This window comes from Sinocyclocheilus anshuiensis, unplaced genomic scaffold, assembly GCF_001515605.1.
Source record: "Sinocyclocheilus anshuiensis isolate Anshui unplaced genomic scaffold, SAMN03320099.WGS_v1.1 scaffold522, whole genome shotgun sequence".
NCBI classification, from domain to species: Eukaryota; Metazoa; Chordata; class Actinopteri; order Cypriniformes; family Cyprinidae; genus Sinocyclocheilus; species Sinocyclocheilus anshuiensis.
Genome location: NW_015544185.1, coordinates 1,135,885 through 1,142,671, shown reverse-complemented (window position 1 = coordinate 1,142,671; position 6,787 = coordinate 1,135,885). Strand labels below are relative to the sequence as shown.

General features: G+C 33.3%; 1 protein-coding gene across 3 annotated transcripts in view; it reads left to right on the top strand.

Annotated features, from left to right (window-relative positions):
• Window positions 1-1,929: 1,929 nt before the first annotated feature.
• LOC107696462 (uncharacterized protein C3orf18 homolog) overlaps window positions 1,930-6,787 on the top strand; it is an 11,285-nt gene continuing 6,427 nt past the window's right edge. For 2 of the 3 annotated variants that reach the window (XM_016496804.1, XM_016496806.1), the window contains exon 1: window positions 1,930-2,228. The gene's annotated coding sequence lies outside the window, so the exon portion shown is untranslated. The other variant, XM_016496805.1, reaches the window with a different exon arrangement.

Genomic DNA, 6,787 nt, shown 5'->3' with positions numbered 1-6,787 from the left:
AACAGTTGTGAATCGGGCTAAAGTGAGGCGATAGTTTCGAACACTGGCTGGTTATGTACTTGCTCAAATATTGATTTCGGATCATTTTTAACCAAAAAAAGTTACGGATTGTAGCTTTAATATCCATTAATGCTGTATGTTACATAATCTAAAGTTTATAATATTTTAAATGATAATTTTATGTATTTTGTCTGAAAAAGACGCTTAAGGAATGTGCAGTCAGATCACATGTAGGACTTTTTTTTTTAATCTCTGAAGATAATTGCTTACATTTATTATCTTGTAACTAAGGATTATATTTACTCTGTATCCCCTCCTCTTCGCATGTTAGACAGTTAATTTGAGAGCAGTTTGGCCTGTGTTTCATAAACAGACAAATAAGAGGATTAGCGTGGATCAGCACTAATGCATTGTCACCGCTAGAAGGCAGCGTTGGCCAGGAAGATATTCTGAATAGCATATGGACGACGCCATCTGCAGATTGTGTACTACAATGAATACATGACAGTGGCATTTTAATAATTGTTACAAAACATTAGGCAACGGATGTGCTTTAGTCTTGAGCCCATTTCTAGAATTACATCATTCATAATCCATCCATCTTTTGGATTAATTTTAGTCAAGAATTAATTTTAATCAAGGATTAGTTGTCCCACATACAGCGGCTTGCACTTAGCATCAACACATATGTTGGATAAAAGGCACTTTAATAATACTGATGTTTAATAGTCATAATAAAATGTTGTTTTGACAGGTAAAGGCACCTTTAAAAGTGAAAGTTTCCAGGGTTTGATGGCTCTGTACCATGAAAGAGGCTAAAAACTCAGGATGCAGAATGTAGGGCCTTGTTTGGTGAGGAGGTAAAAGCTACACTGAAACAAACACCCTCAAAACTTTGATATCAAACACAGTAATAATTTGCATTTTAGTTTTTTTTATTTTATTTATTTATTTTTTTTTTTTGGATTAACAAAATAGTCCTTAGTTAAGTATTGCTAAGGAAAACAAGCAGATGTACTAATAATTATTATTTGATAAATAATATTACCTAATTTAATTTTAGTATGCCTATAATGAACAAGCAAACAAATTATGAATTTGTAAAAAAAAAAAAAAAACAACAACTAATTTTTAAAATTATTACAAAAATATGATTTAATTCTCTTTAAAAATTATCTTTCAAAAATTAGGTATTATAAATATTTTACATACAGTTATTATCAGTACTAGGCTTATTAATACAATGTGATCATTTTTTCCTTCACTGATCCGTTTTCTGACATTAGAGATTTTATTCATTTCAATGATATTATAATTATATAAATTAATTAAATACATATATCATTATATACCATGTACATGCCATAAACTTAATTAAAAATGTAGGCTAATTGTAGTTTGCATAAAGAAAATTATGCCAGGACCATTAAGATTTTTTCATTGTGAAATTTTCATGTCAATTACAGCATTATATATATGATCTTCTGTTAAGATAATATATAAAAATAATAAACAATTACACATAAAATTGTATTTGTATATATAAAGAGAGAAAGAATTAGTAGGTTTCTGGTGAATTTAGAAAGAAAACTGAAGTGACCCCAGCATGTTCCTGACACATTAATTAATAATTAAATTAAGACCAAAATTAAACTACAAAATGCTTTTCCATATATGTGTGAGACCCTAACCATCACCCATTACACATCTCACCTTAGTTCACATAATGCACATGTGAGGCAGCAAGGGGTTAAAATCCCTGAACTCTCTTCCCTGGACACATTCACAGCATCTGGCCTGTCCAACTATTAAATCCTGTCCTCATCTCTACTAAGACAGACGGACAGCCAGACGAGGCAATCACGGCCTACAGCTGCACCACAGCCATCCAATAGCAGTTCAGGAAAGTAGGAGGGACATTACTGGATCACATAGCTTGGGTTTGTAGCATCCTTGTAGCTCTTCTCGTTTTGCCTTTGAATAAAATGCTATGAAAGGAAACCAGAAAAAAGCTGAGAAGGAAGAAACGAGACGTGATTTTGTACAGAGGGAGAAAATGTGGTGAAAGTAGGGGGAAAACCTTTCAATTTACAGCCTCTCAGCTGCTCTGTTCTAGCTGAGGAACGGAGGAGGAGGGGTGAAAGGAGAAATTCCCTCTCCTTTTTTCCATCGGCTGCCTGGAAAACCTTGGAAGGACATCAGCCGTGGCCACATCTCTCCATGAATAGGTCAGTATCTCTCATATCAGCAGCCTTTGACAAGAGACAAACAGTTTCTCATCAGACTTCAGCTTATTTACACTCATTTTACACTTATTAAATGCTCGGTACAATTCAGTTCATGCGGGAAAACAGATTTATAACTGATAAGGCACAGGAGCACGTTATTTTGGTGTCTATGTTGGCATGTCTATCTTTGTCTTGTGATGGCCTGTGATTGGTCCAAGAGGCAGGCTTAAGAGAGCCCGGAGCATTCTGATTGGCCGAGGGACTAACATGCTCTTCATTAAGCCTGCAGACTGTTTGTGAAACACACAGTGAGTGTGTTCACCCTAAATGATTATGTAAGAAGAATTAACACCCCTCAAATACACAGATTACTGGGATTGGCTGCAGATATTTCTGTCTCCTGTGTTTGAATGTCCTTTGACAGGGAAAAAGATCAGTAAGGAAGACAAGGACCTGTAGGAGTTTTGACTGCTGTTGTCGACTATTTCAGTGCGTATAAACCAGGGTTGCCCAAACTCGGTCCTGGAGGGCCGGTGTCCTGCAGAGTTTAGCTCCAACCCTAATCAAACACCGGAAGCAGCTAATCAAGGTCTTACTAGGCATACTAGAAACTTCCAGGCAGGTGTGTTGAGGTAAGGCAGTGGTGTTGAGGTAAGCTGGAGCTAAACTCTGCAGGACACCGGCCCTCCAGGACCGGGTTTGGACACCCCTGGTATAAACAAACAAAATCACATTTACAGTACTGCACTTGCAATGGAAGCCTACAGAGCAATTCACTGCACCAGGATCGATCTAAAACAAACCGCGTTGAAAGTACAGCCAAAAGACTTAAACATGAAATGTGTTAGCATATTAAAATAAACTCATGAGAATTGCTTGCCTGTGCAAAGTTATATGTTGTGTAAGACCCCAAAGTTATATATGACTCCTGTAATGACAATGAAAAGAGGACAATTTGTATAATATGTGCAAGGATAGAAAGGGATGTGGCATCCGAAAAATAGGCAGTGTTTTCATAAAGCAAACTTCATCCAGGAATTGATGCATAATAGATTCTTTAGATTTTACAACTCAAATAACACACATTTTGCATGGAAGAATTATTGAAAGTGCTTTAAAGAAAATGGTAGCTGCACATTTCTGCTTTTAAACACTCTATAGTTCTGTAGATGCATTACTGGAAAGGCAGTTTTTGCTTGTTTTTACATACTGAGGGATGAGCTGAAATTATTGTTTGCGGTCGGTGCATCAAGTTTAAGTCCTAAAATTACTAAAACTGAAATAAATATTAAAGCTGAATAGAATACGTGTATATATATATATATATATATATATATATATATATATATATATAACTTGAGATTAACATTTAAACTGAAAATATAGAATAGAAGCTAATTCAAAATATTCATAAAAACTGTATAAATAATACTAAAATGACATTGGTTTTAGCTGGTTGCTATGGTATTTATGGGTAGTTGCTACTGGTTAAAATTATAAGAGTCCAAGACTGATATTCTGGTCTATGTATCCAGTCTTTCCTTCAATTTGAGTCTGTGGGATTTTTTTGGCCATCAAAAAATTCTGAAAAAACAGATCACTGAGTGAAGTAACAACATGAGTTACGCACTTCATTTGAATTCTTAGTGTACAGGGTTTGTTCCAAACCTTGTATTTAGTTTGAGCAATAGTACTGCAAGCATAAATAATATTTACCTGATCATCTAAAATCTGCAAGTGGGTGAATATATCAGAAAACAGAGTCAGCGTGTCAGCCGCAGGTGGCCTGTTGTTTGAAAGGGAGAGAATGAGAGAGAGAAACAGTGAGGGAAAGCAAGAACACATCTGTGTGCATCTCTTACGAAACGTACTTCTTTTAACGTGAGCTGTTTCTGGGTACTTGCTTTCCTAGGTACAGTATCAGACTGGTGCTGTCTGTCTTTCTCTCGCTCTGTGCCACTCTTGTACCCACATCCTGCCACGACACCCACTGCTGCCCGGCTGCTGCAGGGAGGGAGAAAACTACATAACGGCAACAAAAATGCGCACTCTCTGTCACACACACACACACTTACTTACTTTCAGGAGAACTATGGGTGAATCTCATGTAAATATGTCCAATTTAAATTTCACTTCAAATTAAAAACAGTAAAAAAGATAATATAAATATAAAATAAAAATATACTAGGACCATTAAAATGACAATTCTGCAATCATTTACTTGCCTTAATGTATTTCCAAACCTGTATGATTTTCCTTCTTCTGCAGAACACAAAAGAAGATATTTTGGGTGAATTATCCCTTTAAGATCTTTTTCATTGTGACAGTTCCATCATGATAATTATGTACATTTTCATCCCAATTTTTCTTTATTCTGATTTTTAAAAAATGCCAATTATTCTCAAAGGTAAGTCTCATTAGTATGAAATCAGCTAAATTAAAGGCAGAACAACAAATACCATCATGTATAAATATTTTTCAATTTAAAGTACAAGTAATTTATTTCGTTTCTTTTTACATTACAGTAGGGAGAGTGAGATTTTTTGCACGACATGAAATTTTAGAAGAAAATGTGTTTAGTTGTTATTAAAATAATATCAAAATGGTATTAAAAAGACGTTTGGTTTTGGGGTGAAATATTACCCTAATATAATGCACATTCAGAAATACACACTTCCATACATACTGTACACATACAGTACTGTTCTAAAGTTTAGGTCAATACGATTTTATTAATGTTTTTTAAATAAGTCTCTTATGCTCACAAAAGCTGCATTTATTTGTTTGAAAATACAGTAAAAACAGTGATATTGTGAACACACACACATTCAGTCAAGATCATGCAATCAGACAGATTTTCTCACTGATAGAGCCATGCTTTCCAAACATGCATGTATCTAAAATTCCCTTTTCCCCCCCGTTTGAGTTTCTAATTGATCGGTTGCTTTCAAATACACAGACTGAAGATTTCATAATGTTTCTTAATTAAATGTCAAATGTTCTTAAAGAAATAGAAAACTTTAAGAAAATGCTTCACATTGGGTTTAGCACTTTCTTATAAGAGTAACACTATGTGTCTTTTAAAACACCTCATTTGACCAAAGCACATCCTTTGCAGAGTGTTTGGGGTCAGTGAGATTTTTTTTTAAAGAAATTAATACTTGTATTCAACAAGGACACAATAAATTGATAAAAAGTGACAGTGATAATGCTATTCTCTTGAACATTCTATGCATCAAAGAATCACGGTTTACACAAAAATATGAAGATGCACTACCGTTTTCAACATTGATAATAATAAATGTTTCTTGAGCAGCAAATATTAGAATGACTTCTGAAGGATCATGTGACAGTGAAGACTGGAGTAATGATGCTGAAAATTCAGCTTTACCATCACAGGAATAAATTACATTTTAAAATATATTCAAATAAACAGTTATTTTAAATTGTAATAATATTTCACAATATTACTGTTTTTATTGTATTTCACAGAAATGCACCCTTTTTGAGCAGAAGAGACATTAAAAATATATATTTTCACATAAGGACCAATATATACTGTGAAAAATACAAATATTATAGTATGTGTAAAATATTATCTGGAAAATATTTATGTTTCTATTAGGTTACACTGATTCTTTTTTTCTATACCCACCAGCAAAATAAACTTAGATACATAAACCTGAAAAAAAGAGAAATAAAATGATTAATCCTCTTGTTTTCAACCAGTCTTCATTATTAATGTTGAAAATAAAACATAAAACAAATATGAGTCTAAAAATGAAATACATGTCTAAACTGTCATAATATTTACTTACTTTCAAGAAACAGTTCTGATTATTATCAATGTTGAAAACAGTTGCGCTGGATTCTTTGAAGAATACAAAGTCCAATTGCATTTATTTTAAATAGAAATATTTTGTAACATTGTGTCTTTACTGTCACTTTTTGATCATTTTGATGCATCCTTGTTAAATAAAAGTATTAATTCCTATCATAAAAAATCTTGCTGACCTCAAAATTTTGAATGGTGGTGTATTTGCAGAATAAAACTTGCACTATGTACAGAGCAACACAACAAACTTTTTGTTTGACTGTACATGATCCATGCCTTCAAAGGCTGTGCATCTTTGTTTTAAAAGTCTTGTATATTTGTGTTGATCAAGCTAAATATTTATCAAAATGGTCATGTCTGGATGGAGGAATTTTATATTTATTATATATAATATATTAATTTACTGAATTGTATGTGGTTCCAAGCCCGTATGAGACGTAGATGTATTATAATAAATAATATTCACACTGCTTTTGTCCATTCAACAAAAGATTGGATGAAAAGCACTATAAAAGTCTGATAAAATTATGAGATATAAAATTATCATGCACAATATTCTGAGGTCATACAATATCTTTGTGTGAGGACCAGTCAAATTTTCAGCAAATAGCAGTTATCATGTGGCTTCAAAAGAATTCCATTGTATGACTTAAAGAAAGTCATATGGATTTGGAATGTCATATGAAGGTGAGTGATAACTGAATTTTCGAGTTTTTTTTTTTTT